Below are 15857 nucleotides of genomic sequence, written 5' to 3'. Positions count from 1 at the left end.
ATCGTCTTAAACCACAGTGTTGTTTTGCTCCATCACGTTGGCCACTTTCACCTACACTAACAATGCTGCCACCATTGCTTTTTTTAATGGGAAACCCCTTGAAATTCAACACTGTGTCTAACATTTGCCTATACCAAGTTGTGTCGCCCTCCATCACATGTTCTCTGTCAGGACGACTTCACATTTACAACAACGCCGTCACGATGAGGCTCTTTCCCCTTCCCTCCAAAAACAATGACACTCTGACTGCTGCCCAACCTAGTTTGGATGACTCTGACAGTGACTAGTGGTGATAACAGGATGAAATGTTAATCATTAAGCGGATTCACCGGTGGCAGAGCACTACAGCTTCCTCTAGCAGTGAATGATCCTTCAAATCAGTCAGGATAGATGTTAGTGGCTATGTGCACAAAAGAAACCCCACATGGGCTCTCATCCCTTTGTTTTTCAGACGAAACTGATAAGAACCTGTTAACAATGAAGCACCCAACACAACTGTTTTGACATGTGCGGAGGAATTCTGGCTTCAGGTGCGTTTGTATTATTGGCTCCGTCATCGGAAATATATCTGAGTGCACCCCCGGATTGACAGTAATGACTCTGAAGGAAGTTTGTTGTCTGTGACATACTTTTACCTGTTGTTGATTAATTTTTTTCCAGTGCCTGTCGTCACATCAGCACAAAACGTATTTAATGTAAAGAGAAAAACAAGCAAAGTCAAATCATCCATGCAACCACCGCCGTGCACTGACAACGGTTAACCCTCTTCCTATAAAATAAATCACTGCATGACCATGTGTCCGGTAGAGCTGTGAGTGATTACTTTAGTGCTTTGACATTTGCAACTGCAGTAATGAGGCATGTCTGTGACAGACAGCAGCTGATGTCTCAGCTGCTCAGTTCAACACTGGGAAGGAGGCGCACTGTGGCCAAACACCGGCACTCTCTCTAGATAATGATGGCTCACCCATGGAGAAATGGGGGGAACGTGTTGAAGTCTGAGGAAACTGTGCACATCTGTGTTTTAGTGAGAGAAAAAGGTGAGGAGGTGGAGGTGCGGGAGTGGGGGGGGAGGCTGAGAGTGTGTGCGATACGTATTGGGTATGTGTGTATGTGCATGCGAATGTCTGTCTTAGCCAAGATGGAATCAGAGTTGGGGAGTGGAGGCTGGGCTCGGATATAAAAACTAGTAGCATAAAACTGAGTGGGCTGAACACGCTTAGCTCATGCAGTGCACCCTCCCGTCAAGCAGGGTGACGATTTGCATGTGCACGCCAACCCCAACGCCAACTACTGTATGTATTCTGCATCTAAATTAACCATCAAAATCAAGTGTCGCTCTTTGGAGCCCCATGAAATGTATGCAAAATGTAGCTACTTCAGCATTAGCAGCTTGCTGTCTCTGCCACAACAGTTGTTTTAAGACCTGCTGAATGCTGATAGTGGCGAAATGGAGCCATAAATAAAAGAACAGAGTGTCGAGTTATATTTTATGGATGGGCAGAGAGAACTAAACTGGCTGTTTGCAAAGAAGGAGATCACTTAATTTATGTTTTGTTTATTTATTTTCTTCTTTTCTGTTCTATTATGTCCTGTGCTGCTAAAAAATACTCTGTTCTATTGATTTTTTTTTCATTCTCCTCCATGTCACTTCATTTTAGTTTGCTCTATTGTGCTGTATTTTTCCCTCCGTAAATGGTAAATGGACTGCCGTTATATGGCGCCTTTTCTAGTCTACTGATCGCTCAAAGTGCTTTTACTACACTGTCACATTCAGCCATTCAGACACGATTGGTTGAGAGGGGCCACCAGATACCAACTTTTACAAGTAATTGGGGCTCAAGGACATTTTGACGAAGTCTTCGTACCGGAGGAGCTGGGGGTGCAAGTAGTAACCCTACCGTTCAATTGATGGTCCAGCGAAAACACACACTGTATTTTCTGTCATTGTTTTAAAATTTGCATTCCCCCTTAAGAAGAGGCGACTTACTGCACAACAAAGAATAAAATGATCATATGGATCGTCATTTAATGAATGCATCATAAGAACATGAAAATTATATATCTTATTTCTATCTTGTTTTTTTGTAGGCCATTTATAAGTGAATTGTAAAAAAAAACAATATGCAAATAAGAATACATTATAATGTATTATGGAGCTCAAACCAGGAGGCCTTATTAAGCCTTTAGAGCCCCTGAAAAATGTGATCATGTCATGACTTTCCCCCCAAACAATGGATTTTATTGACAAAAAAACAATAATCATCACAAAGGCAGCACAACCAAGGCCATTCCCCCCTTGTCAGATTCTTGAATCTTTTCCTATTAGAAAGTCCCGCTTCTGTCAGAAGCAATAGAGCAACTGAGGAAGAAAACATGTTTGATTACAAAATCAGATGGTATTTTACTGTTATATGTTGAAATGGGGGGCCACAGATATAATTTAAAGTGTAATGGGCAATTAAATATTCCAAAATAGTGATGACCATTGGATGACACGGGCTTCAAGTTCACAGTAAAAAGGTCCCGGGTTTGATTCCAATAAGGTGACTTTCTGTTTGCATGTTTACATGTTCGCCATGGTTCTTCGGCTTCCTCCCACAGGTCAAAAACATTCAGCGGTTTGATGGGAGACCTTGAATTGCCCAGATGTGTGAATGAGAGAGCGATCGGCCGTTTTGTCCCTTCATGAGGGCCTGCGATTCGACTGCCGACCGACGTGTCTGTACGTTGCCCTGAGCTTTCAGACCAGGGAAACACACTCTGTGTGGAAAAAATGCTGGGCTGCGGCAGCTCCCCGACCCTTAGCGCAGTATAAGCGGTGTTGATTATGGATGGATGACACCTTTATTGCTTGAAATACTCATATCGTTTGTGTATTTGCCCACATAAGGACAAATATAGCACTTAAATACTGTGTTGCTGATGTGCTCTACACACTCAAGCATCCCTGCTCAACAGTCAGATTGTATCCCCCGCCCGCACTCCCCTTCTGGTTAGCAACATAGCAGCGCTGCAGCTTCCCACAATAACCTTATTCCCCACTGTTCTTCCTCAGGAGTGCATAATGGCTGCTTCAGCCTCCCAGTGGCCTTTAACTGGTGACAAACCATCACTTTCACCGCAGGGAGTTCACCTAGAGTGATGTCTCTCTCCTGTCTGAGTGCACAGGAGCCACGCTGGGGTGACGCAGGGCTGTAAAACATCGAGTGTGTTTCCCAGGTCTGAAAGCTCAAGGCCACATATTAGACGGTAGCTTCCTCTGATCTCAAATCTGTAGAGTGTTGGAAACCTTAAGAGATGCGTTTCAAAAAAAAAAAATCCCACCGCCACCCCACCCCCCACCGTCTTAATTTTTGGCACTTTAAAAGGGGCTTTCATATGTATGAGTCAGATCAGCGGCTCACATTTAAAAATCAAAACACTTACTCTCGCCGCCTAAATTCCCTTGTCTTATGTTGTAAGCGATCACCATGTGAATTAACACTGGGATGTAGCTTTTGTTAAATGCTTTTGTCCCTTTTAGTAGAACGGTAAAATATGGCAAGGTACTGGAGGATGGAGCAGTAATGGGGGGACATTTAACTTTTTTTTTTCCTTCTTCGACATCACAGCATACCAAAGAACAAATGGTGGATGAAAAAGGCAAGAATAAAAATCATCACATCCAGGTGTTATGGCTTAAATGCATAATTTGTCAAGAATTAGTGTTGCTTTCTTGGTTTCGTATGTCGATCTTTTTTTCATAATTGTAAAACATGACAAACGATAATGAGAATAATTTCCACTTTGGGTGATCGGGAACTCAGATGCTTGAAACTACCGGTGATTTACGACAAGCTTTCTGTTCTTTTGTCAAGGGTCACCCGCGGCCCTGTCAGTCAATGCCGCGGCGACACGGGATGTGCTTCCCGTTAACAAGCTACGTTTACAGCATCAGCAATGGGCCCCTGCCGTCCGTGTCTTCGGGGATTGATGTGTCCACATGTCTGTGAACTGTTTGGGAACTGCCAATCTTTGGGGAGAATAATAGTGACAGGGTGGCCCGGTCACTATCATTCAGCGTCTGATGCAGGTCTTCCTTTGTTTTCAGGGGGCCCAAACTGGTGCCCGGCGGCAGGATGCTACGTCTAACTATTAACCAGAGTCTCGGCGCTCGGGCTCACCGCGCCTGTGAGCGGACGGATCACACTGTTACGCCGAACTTAGGCTGGAAAAATATTAACCCCATCTCAGCTGGGGGGGCTCTTCCTCGCATAAATGAGGATGTGCTGATCCTCTGTCCTTCCTCCTACTCATCCTCTCCATCTCTGTTTGTGTCTCTCCAGGCATCACTGACAGCGGTGACTTGGAGAGAAGGAGCGGACTGATATGATGAGAGGTAGATGCCCTGCTTCATGCCTCTGGATGATGACAAAAGATAATTTATGGGCTCATCACTCAGCCAGTTGAGAAAACAGCATTTAAAAAAAAAAAACCCTCATATAAATTATCATTATGAATGAATGTAGAAGTATGATTGAACAATCACTTAAACGGCGGTAGAGCCGGTTCAATCAAGCAGCGGATTCATTTGTCTTCTGCTCCGCTAGCCGTCATTTTAATAAGACCATGTTTCTGTTCATAAATGTTATAGGTCCCCCTGTGTTTAACACCTCTGAAATATTATCTCCATCCTTGCACGAGAAGTTAAAAGGGTGGCAGATTTAGCTATTGCCTCCATCATTAAATCCTGCACCCCTTCATAAAGTCAACGGACCTCCACGGCGTCTCTGTCCCGCGCCCATAATGGCTGCTCGTGGTCCAAATGGACTGAAGAGCTTTCATGTGTCCTGAACAGTCCACTCCTTTCATTACAGCTCACGGTGGTCTCACATCAAAAAGCCTCATTATTTTCAACAAGAGAGGAAGCGCAAGTGTGTGTGACGAGTCGGAGCTACAAAGTGACTACCAAGTTCAAATAAAAACCCGCACTTTGCAAGCAAAAGTCAGTGGGGATTAAAGTGCAGCATTTCACCGGACTGGTGAAGTTGTGCTGTAAGTCACTAATTTTGCTTTCATTCGTGTAAAAAAAAAACAGCATTTTGCGACATCTGGGATCTGAAAGGATGGATTAGCCTGGTTAGTGCCATGTAGCCCCAGTCAATTAATTTAAGAGAGCAAAAAAATCTAATCTTTTTTTTGTAATCATATAAAACACAATCTCTTTTGACGATCCCAATTTTTTCACATTTTTTTTGTTCCTGGCAATTTCATTACCAAAGCACTTAGCATTTATTGTGATTTTGTGAACTGTCACACTTACTTCCAGCTGGATTTTATTCTATTTATAGTGTGTAGAGTGTGTTTTACATCATCTACATTAAAAAAAAAAAAACAGACGCTCTTACTAGACTAATCTAATATTAGCTGACAACAATTTGTCAAGGCAAGACCATAGGTTAAGATAATACACAATGGTTGTTAAGTCTATTAACATGTAAATGAATGCAACAACTCAATAGCCTGTTGTCATACCTACAGTGAACGGGCTAAATAAGTTGCAGTGAAAAATCATAAGGGCCGTACTTGATAAGACATACTTGTGTTGCCATGGCAACGTCTGTGGCTCAAGCTAAGAATGCAGAGATCTGGATAATTGTTGTCATTGTGAATCACAGAGTTTGCTGTGAGACCTTTATATCACCACATTAGTATATTAATGTCTTCATTCAGAAATTAAGTGGTGAATGACAGCAAACAGCTCTGTCTAACATAATGTCTGTATTTAGAGAATATTCCCTGCACTGCCTCTTGTACAGATGATTTCTATATTGTACCAAGAAAAAGGCCCTTATTCTAGATCTACGTTAAATTAAAACCACCGTCATTAAACATGCTAATTCTTTTTTTTTTTTTTTTGCAGACCCATGTCTGCACCAATGGAACGAAGACCGCGACAGAGAAATGACGAAGCCCGCTGGTGTAAACTTGCAAAGTGCGCGAATCGCATGTTTAAATCGACAAAGCGAACAGGATCGGAGAAAATGAAACTCAAAGGAAATGAAATTAAGCGCAGCCTTTAAGTAATAGCAGGGTAGCTTGCTCGTGCCTCACGTGATTCCCGAATGTTTTGTGCGCGCACATTGTTTGGCCTCTCACCCCCGAGTGTCACCTTTTTCTCCCTCTCGCGTTCGCAGTCGGACGGCTCCACAGCAAAACTGCACACTTACAGTCCAGATACTTTGTCCCGCGGTGAATGCGATAACGATTTTCAGGCTGTTAGCTGCAGTTTCATCACATTTTATCCTTTTAATGAGTATAATTGGCACTTGAGGTGATATATTGATACTGACTGAGCTCCCACAAGCTATTGTGTATTTCTGCCATTGTGTTACACTTGGTGTTAACAGAAGGCAAAAAGAAAGAAAGAAAGAAAGAAAGAAAGAAAGAAAGAAAGAAAGAAAGAAAGAAAGAAAAAGCGATTTGAGTGATCTCAAAGATCACTTAGATCTGTGTGTTGTCTCTTATAGGCAAAGACATTCGCTTGTTTTTTTTTTTTTTAATTACTCCTTTTCAGCTCCTGCCAGGATTTCATCTAGCAGAAAAATCCCGTCCGGTGTTTGAGGTAATTTTCACATTCATGTTGGTTCAGAGAGTAAAACTCGTTCAGCTTGTGGACACCGTGATAATAGCGGAATGAGGCACGGTTTGTGCAAACAATCGACGGAATCTCAAATATATGGGATTGATTTTCCTATGAGTTGTGGCAACTATAAGAAATCTTTTCCCCCAGTGGCTGTTCTGACTGAATCCCTGCATATTGCTGGTGCCCCCTGCTGTTCGAATCACCCACTTCTTCCACTCCTCTTCCTCAGATTGATGTCACGCAGCTGCAATGCAGCCACAATCGGTTGAGATTTTTACTCATTTTCAGAAAAAAAGCCAAAAAAAGTTCAAATTTTGTGGAATTAATTTTTTTTAATGATACATGTGGTACTTGATTTACTTGCTTTAACCTTTATTTGACCCGGTATGTCATGCTGTGGATTTGTTTTACAGGGTATTCATGAAGTGACCGATGGAGAACTAATAAAGGCCAAGAACAATATGGTAAGAATACATGAAAACTGTTCTTTGCCAGAATATGGCACACATCCAGACACCTTCAGGATGATTCTGCGTCTTTTGTCTCCTCTGTTTTTACCACATTGTGTGCTGACATCGCCATTCACTGTCCTGAACAATAAGAGACTTCCACGTACTCCACGACTTCGCTCGCACACAACCCTGTTATAGAACATTTCCCTCGGACCTTTCAATCGTCTCCTTTTCAAAGTTGTTACAGCCCAGATGAAATGAATCAAAAAAAAAGGTTTAAAAAAAGAAAAATTGTCAGACATATGTTGTAGTTGCTAAGCAAACAGTGACTAATAATATCTACATGGAAGAGGTTTGCATTAGTGCGGCAAGCCGAAGCACAGTGTGTCTCAGTCTCCACCAGTCTAAAGACAATGAAGGTTCACCACACTGTAATTACCTAACAATGAGTTTGTCAGTCACGTCTCATAAATATGAATAGGGAGGGATGGATAAAGGTGTTCGGTCTAAATTTGCCACATTTTTTGACGTGAGAACGAGAAAGCGGCTCAGCATCATATTCATCCTATCAATCTCCTGATATCTCCTGAGGGAGAGAGTTTTTAAGCTTTTGTGTGTCAGTCTTTTCCTGTCATGACTGGATGAGTGCGACATGTAGAGGGCGTAGAGGGGTAGCGATAGATGTAACAGGTTTGGCTTTTTTACTTTATCAATTATGTGAGGGCTAATTTCTTTTATTTTTGATTTTTGATTTTTTGAAAGCCTCAAGTTGTCAGCTGTGAAATGACGGAAAATCCGGGCAATGCAGCAGAACGTGCCGATAATTAGCATCCATGAAAAGCGCACGATGAAAATGTTCTACGCCTGTTCTGATAAAAAATAAAGAGGGAAATTTAGTCATCAGTCTGTATCAATCAAATATTTATGAAGTTATTATTTAGTCACAATCGCTTTGTCTTATTAGATTACCCCTTCATCATCCCAGAAGAGCCATTAGAATTGTAAATAAAGCTAATTATACAGAAAGGCAAAGCAATTTATCAGTCTAAAAGCATTGAAAACTCCAAAATCTGGTAAGTTTTAGAATTGCTCAAGAATTGTGTAAAAAACACAACTCTTCTTGAGGACTTGAGAGTATACAGGGGTTTTATTGTAGATGGGGGAATGACCCAGGGTAAATATATGAATAAAAGATATGCAGTGCTATGATAAGAGAAGTCAAAATATATTATAGAAATAAGTGCAGAAATATAGCAGACACTAATCTAGTTTGAAATGCTTTTTGAAAAAAAATATTAATGGTTTTGGTATAAAAGTGTGATATCAAACCAGCCTGGTCAGATCGTGAGCAGCACTCGGTGTGGGAATGCTTTAATAGATATTTCTCTCATTTGAAAAATAAAACAACTTGTTTTATTTTGATGAAAGCCATATGGCAGACACTGGTGGAAGATGGTTCTTGTGTAATCTTTTTCTTTTTTATATTAAGCCACAATTTATTTTCCTGAAAAATATGTTTAAAAAAGCTTTAAAGTGAACTCACAATCAATGGAACTGAACTCACAATCAATAGATTTTCCATAATTGATTTTTTTTTTTTAAATCTGTACAACTGTTCTCACAGAGGAAGTTGGATCAGAATGTACAAAGAAAATGTTGCTGTTCTACATGATGAATTTGATGGTGACCGCAGTGTGATAAATTATGGCCTATTTGACACCTTAATGCTCGGCGTACTTGCCCAGAGTAATGGAACACTAGTGACTTTTCGCTGACAAAAAAAGAAGAAAAAAGATATTTCAGAGGACAGAAAGTAGGACGTTGCGATCACATTTTAATGTTAATTGTTTGAAATTGCCATTTCATGTGAAAACTCCAGCTTCTTGGCTGATTTCAATCAGTCCAAGGACTTGCGGTGGTTTTCTCCTCTTACAAACGACCCTTCATTCCCCATTGTTTTTGTGTCATAAACCATGAACTGTAACACAATCAATATAGAGAAAACTGCATTGCTGCACAGAATACGATATCACGAGTTGAAAATTACTTATTTCTTTAATTTAGACTCGCATCTATGAAACTGGTGCACATCTCTACACTGGCCAGTAAGTGGTGCTTTACCTCCTAACTTATATATAGAAAGATAGATTATACTGTATGTAGGCCTGTGTATGTATGTGAGTATGTGTGTATGTGTGTGCATGTATGGATGCATTTACTGAATAATAGCATTTTAAAGTAATACTCACATAACGTGATGGTGACTGTTGGGTGTGAAATAGTTGCTGAAGAGAAAGCACTGCATTTGTTTTGTAACATGTACTCTGTTTCTTTCCTTTTTCTCCCCCGCCTGATTATTTGGAAGTATTATGGCCTTCACTATGGCACAAATAAACACACTCCCTACAGAGTGTTCTCAAACCAGCAAATGGTAAGCCAGGATCGACAAGCAGTCGCTGCTGATGCCACATCTAAAACATCTCTGCAACACACACGAATGTCACCAACTCTTATAGTTGCTGAAGTACAATATCTTCATAATCTAGCAAAGCACATCTAGAAAATGTTGCCCATTCTTTAAGCTTAACTAATCTTCCCTATTAGAACACTAAAAATAATACAGTCCTGTATGAATTTAAAGCTTTACTGTTAACTTTCATATGTAATATTATTAATTTCAGTGATTATAATTATTAGTTGTATAATTATTCATTATTGTGTCATTATTATTAGTCTCTAGATACTCTCGCATGCTCTCAAATGTTTATTCATTTTCTAATTCACATTTGGCACTGTGAACATTCAACTGTTTATGATTTTTTATTTGCATCGTTGGTTTTAATTTTCTTTTTAGTTATTTACAATAATAATAGCTAATATAATCATCACCGTAATCATTATTATCATTATATATGATAATAATAATTTCACAACAAGCTGAATTTTCACTGTGCTAAATGTAAATTAGAAAATTCATAATCATAGTAGTCATAATAATAATAATTATTCATTCAACCGTTGGAGTTCACCAAGGACCGATAACAAGTTGATCACAGGGCCACATATAGAGACAAACAACAACAACAACTACAACAACAACAATAATAACTACTATTACCAAGAATAATGGATTACTATTATTGCCGTTGTTGTTATTATCATTGCTGTGTTGTTGGTGTTGGTGGTGGTGTTGTCATTCCTAATTTTCCTGTTCACTTCTACAGTTAGAGGTTATTTTGTTGATAGAGAGACATTTTTGTTTATTTACAGCACAGAGTATTCTGAGTATTCAAATAAGTAACATGAAAATTTGCAAGAAATTACCTTATACAGAGTGATTGGTTAATTGAAGAAAGTGAGAGGGTGAATATTGTCTGTCTCCATAAGTGGCCCTGTGTATCAGCAGGGATCAGTTCCTCAGTCTCTCTGTGCACTCTCTCTCTGCTTGAGTGAGTATCTTACTTGCAAAACTAAAGAAACCCAAACACTGCATTATATGATATGTGAGGTTCTTTTGTAAATTCCTGACTTAAATTAGCCAAAGCCAGCATCTCTCTCAGGTCAAACTGCATTCATTGCATCATTGTTATTTTTAATAAACAACCTAAACTGCTCTCATGCACTTTTAAAGTGTTACAGGGATATGTAAACCCTCAGGGACATTTATCTTGCGACAGTCAGAAAGTGATATAAGTTCCATATTTCTTAAAAAACTTGCTTTTTGGTGTTATTTGTTATTTTTTGAAGCATATTCACTCTATAATACTTTATTAGTGTGACGAACCCTTTTATCAGTTTCTTTCATTCATTCATTATCTGCACTTGGGGTAACAGGGGGAGTGTAGCCTTTGGATGGTGGGAAGAAACCGGGGTAGAACGAGGAGGAAACCCACGCAGATGCGGTTTAGAAAGCTCAAACTGCACAAAGTAAGGGCCTCCCCTCCGTAATCGAACCTAGAACCTTCTTGCTGTGAGACTGCGCCGCTCTTCATCAGCTTCTACAAGCACTGAATCTACCTGGAACCAAGACTCGAGCCTAATGAGGCCAAAACCGTGAAGGCAAAGAGCGATTTATTGACGACAGAGGAGGAGGAACGTATCGGGTTTTTGCGATAAAACCTATCAACATCTGAGAGAATATATGGCTGGTGCGTGACTGCAAAATTGAGAGTCTTTCATAGTTGTTAGTTTCAAAAGTGTACAGAGCAAAAAGAAAGCAACTTAAAAAACAACCGTTCATGAAAATCCAACAACTTTTGGATTTTTATGGACCCGGTCAGGTTCCAATCACGCGTTGGTCACGGTCAGAAATTTGCAAATTCCTCAGACCCCTTGCCTTTCAACTCAAACTCTTTTAATTGCGTGGCTGCATTTCCAGCTGAATGCCTTTCAAGGCTACAGGCTTCTGTCATGAATATCTCTCAATCACACAAATTAACATTGAGAAACCGGGAATAACAGAGTATGATGGAAATGATACTGCGGTATTGATCAATCAGTTCAATAATTTTCAGTTCAATTTAATCAAGGAATTTATTTCAAATTAATGCAGTCATGCATGAACTAAAATTGTCATGAACCACTTATAGTCCGCATATGGCTCCAAGGCTGAAAATGGCTGGTTGAGTAGTTGGCAGGCAGAGTAAGAACTGGTCAGGCAGGTGAGGTTCAGGGAAAAGGCCAGGTTGGGTGACGGGCAGTACGAGGATCCCCTGGTGAGATTGGGGAGCACTGAAGCTTGTGGCAGGAGTCGACCCAGGGTGTGTGTGAACATGTGTGCAGACACCTGAGTTCACACTTGCCCGACATTAGACCTGCAATCGTAAAGAGAGAGAAAACGGGAACCATTTCAGATGGTTGTGCTGCCCTGCGAGAAGCTTTGGCACATTACATACTAATTTATTGTCACGGCAAAGGGCTTCTGCCCACACAAAGCTGAAAACAAGAGTAAGAAAACGGTACCAAAGCAAAAGGAGAATCGTGACAAAACTCCCAGGTCGATGTGTTGTTAGGATTTTTGACAACCGCCAAAATCACAACCTTCTCCGAGTCGCCATGTGTTTCCACCAGTTGTGTTACCTTAAAAATTCTGTATTCAAAAATAAAAATTTGTATGGTTATGTGGAATACATCCACTGGCTAGCTGATATCATGTCCCAAGCCATTGAGCTTTTCAGGTCGGTAGACAAAAAGATTTTACCAGAGCTGTAAGATTCTGTTATTTCAGAGTGACTCTACTGATGTTGTGTGTCCTGCATCCTGTCTGGGAGGAAACTCTCTCTTTAGCACTGTCACGGTAGATCTTTTTACCCATCTGTGTTTTAGAGCGGCACTGTTGCAAAGCGGTTAGTACTTCTACCTCACAGCAAGAAGGTCCCAGGTTTGATTTCAGCAGGAAGCCTTTCTGTGTGGAGTTTGCATGTTCTCCCCCTAAAGTTCATTTAAGTATGATTATAATTATTATTATTATTATTGCTGGAGGAGGTTGATTCACTGTGGTGACCCCTGAAGGGAGTAGCTGAAAGGAGAATCTTTTTATTATTTTTATTATTATTTACTACTTATCCTTCACGGATGATCACGGGGGCGCTGGATCGTATCCCTGCCGTCATCGGGCTTATAATTTCTTGTCTTATTTCATGGTAATAATAATAATGATGATGATGATAATGATGATAAGTTATTTCAAGAATGATGATCATTATTATTATTGTTATTGGAGAAGGTTAATTTGCACCGGCGATCCCTGAAGAGAGTAGCTGAAAGGAAGATTATTATAATCATCATCATTATTATTATTTCTATTAAATAAGACAATAAATTATGGATCAAATGACAGATGAGATAAGCCCCAACCCTAAGTGGACCCTGTAGCCGCAAAGAGTAGGAAAATGATGACAACACTTATTATGTTATAACGCGTATGAGATGTTATAGTTGGTATAAAGGTGTGATGGAGGGCCAAATAGGCAGTTGCTTCGATGTTTTTGGAGATGAAACAGAATTCCACGCAATTACAAATGATTTCCATTCTTCATGCAGGAGCTCGTCCTCAGGCTTGGGTTCTGGGTTACAACCGATGATTTACTAGCCGGACTCTCGCCAGCGACTCCACTGACGGCAGCAAACAAGGGGAACATGGCTGCTCATCAGGTGCATCCTTTTGGCATCATCTTATCAACAGCCCAACCTTTATAATCAGTGCACGTACCTTTTTTTTATGAGATTGAGAAATGTACTGCCCTGGAGGATATCCAGATTTCTCACTGCATCGGGAAAAACAAAGAGGATGAAAACGCCAGATGACTTATTGATTATGCTGACTTGTGAAATTCTTTCCTCACTGCTCAGAATCTTGTCTGCGGAGACCGATGGGTATTCACAAAGGTCTTCGACACCTGGGTTTTTGCCACATCGTCTGTTTTACCGCGATCCAGCCCAGTGGTTTGGTGTCGATCGGGTTATTGCAAGCGCAGAGGACAGGGATGTGCAACAGAACAGTAATCAACAATCCATCTCGACGCTGGCCTGGGTCCAGGACTCATTTGGGACGAACCCCCTTTGCTGACGGGGTTCCCTGATGGATTTAAAGGGGCTTGGGCTTCTTCAGCTTCTTCATCGAAAAAGCAATTCTTACAAGCAAGTAATCTTCTAAATAATCTTCTTTGCTCTTTCCTGCCATTTTAACTAATGTCATTCTAGCTAAAATTTACCAAATGGTTTAACTTGGTCAATTTTACCATACAACTTGAACTGTTTAAATAGTTTTGTTGCATAAATAGCTATAGCAATCGGAAAGTACAATACAGAAATGGTAAAAAAGAAAATATTAGGTGGGGGCAAATTGCACATTTTAGAATGCTTTTTTAATATTAAATTAGCAAGGAGGCAACAATAGAAATCTATTTCCTATTTTCTATTTCACTTTGTTAATTTTTTGCAATCGCTTATAACCTTCATTTCAGGCCATCTAATCTCAAGCATTAATTCAGTTGTTCTCAGCGATGATGCTGTAAAATGATTATTATAAATAAATAATTTAAACCCTTTTCACATTTTCTCCTCAATATTGCTCCACATGTAATCACTTATCACTAAAGCATGCTTTCTAACCTGTGAGATGTAACCTCTATGATTATATTCCAAATGAAGTTTCATTACTGCACTTGACAAAGTGCCCGCCTTCTTTCAGAGTTAATCCCTGAGGGCTCCTGCAGATCAGGAATGTTATTGAAAAGGAGGGGCGAGATGAGCAGTTGTTCAATACAGGGACTCTCCACCAGAGGCACTAAAAACTACACACTGCTTATATTTAATCAAGACTGAAAGATGATTTATCAGCACCAAACCTATTTTACTGGAATTTTCCTTTCCAGCAAGATCCTTGCTGTGCGTCAGTCAGCGGTAGCTCTTTATTTGGGAATCGTCTGTAGTGTCACTAAACTCTGGTGGAAGAAGTGTTTAAGATAAGGCGTTTCCTTTCCTACTGATGTTAAAAGAAAAAGAAATCAGAGATCATATCCTGATAACCATCCAAATCTGATTAGTCGGAACTGTCTTTTTTTTCTGCGGTCGTTGCTGCTCCCAGACATGGAAAAAAATGTCTTGTGGAAAATAAATAGCTGTAATTGAAAATGTTCTCCCTCAAGGAGCACAATGAAAGTGTTGAGCAGTACAGAATTTACAATTTTTCCCCCTGAATCAAAGGTTTCCAAAATCGTCTTGAGTCTCATTTCTCTGAGCATTGTAATTGCCATGCGCTGGGGCCAAACCCTCTGGTGCTCCCTTGCAAAAACAGGGACCACGACCTCCCAGTTGGTCCATCATCCCAACACTATCCAAACCTCTATGCGACACTGGAGTCAGATACCATAAGCCCAGGGTGCCGTTCTAGCTCTCTGGTGCTTATCCACACTTTATGAAGAACCATGGCCTGACCCCACCTAAAAGGTCTAACTTCCTTGCATGACAGTGTCCTTCACTGCTGGCGTCAACCAGGTCACACCCAGAACAACTACTGGTGACCTCAGCACCTGAGACTGACGTCTCTCCCTGCAGGCAGTAAAAGCAGACGGTCTTGTAAAGCTGGATCCTCGCTTTGGGAAACTGTTCCTCAGGAGACCCCGCTAGGTGAACCATTGGTGAACATGTGTCTAGCCATGTTCTTTGAAAGGTCGATGGACTTCGGATCAATGCTGACTGATTTTTTTTAATGGCTTACTCCTGTATGAAACATTCAGTTTAACATGCTGAATGGCCCCAATTTCCACACCTCGTAGTTTCCCCAATGGCGACAGAGCTGCAGTGCAAGGCGCAAACCAGGCCATCGGGAGCAACAGGGGGTTCAGTGTCTTGCCCAAGGACACTTTGGCATTCAGACTGGAGGACCCAGAAATTGAACCAAGCCCGCTTAAGCAACTGAGTCACAGCCGCCCCCAAACATCAACTGTACGATCAACGATATGATTTCAAGTGTTTTATATGCTTTGCTTCCTGTGCGTGTACCCTGACCCACCCACTCTTATACTTAGATGCAAGCGAGGAAGCCATGGGATCACCTGGTATCTGGAACACAATTTGGGAAAGTGGGTCACACAGTGAACAGGCAGCTTGCATCTGTGTGTGTGTGTGTGTGTGTGTGTGTGTGTGCTTGTGTGTGTGCGGGTTACCGAGAGAGAGAGGGAGAGAGAGAGAGAGTGGGTGTGGTGTGTTCTCATATTCTTAAAGCTGTGGTTGAGGTTCCTTTTCGGCACCCAGTTTCGCCACAAATGTACCAG

At 40.8% G+C, this 15857-nt stretch overlaps 1 long non-coding RNA gene across 3 annotated transcripts; it reads left to right on the top strand.

The window, feature by feature from the left end:
- The first annotated feature begins 917 nt into the window (after nt 1–917).
- On the top strand, nt 918–14056 carry LOC147228903 (uncharacterized). Of its 3 annotated transcripts, none has more exons than XR_015106964.1 (9): nt 918–1040; nt 4329–4381; nt 4860–5037; nt 5906–5977; nt 7042–7092; nt 9145–9185; nt 9446–9511; nt 13123–13233; nt 13432–14056. It is a non-coding gene; the product is annotated as an uncharacterized LOC147228903 (long non-coding RNA). The 3 variants fall into 3 exon arrangements; XR_015106965.1 differs by having other exon boundaries at nt 5906–6607; XR_015106966.1 differs by lacking the exon at nt 4860–5037.
- The last annotated feature ends 1801 nt before the right edge of the window (nt 14057–15857 follow it).

This window comes from Fistularia commersonii, chromosome 12 (genome assembly GCF_037954325.1).
Source record: "Fistularia commersonii isolate RoL2024-O1a breed Wild chromosome 12, RoL_Fcom_v1.0, whole genome shotgun sequence".
Classification (NCBI taxonomy): Eukaryota; Metazoa; Chordata; class Actinopteri; order Syngnathiformes; family Fistulariidae; genus Fistularia; species Fistularia commersonii.
This window is presented reverse-complemented; position numbering and strand designations above follow the sequence as displayed.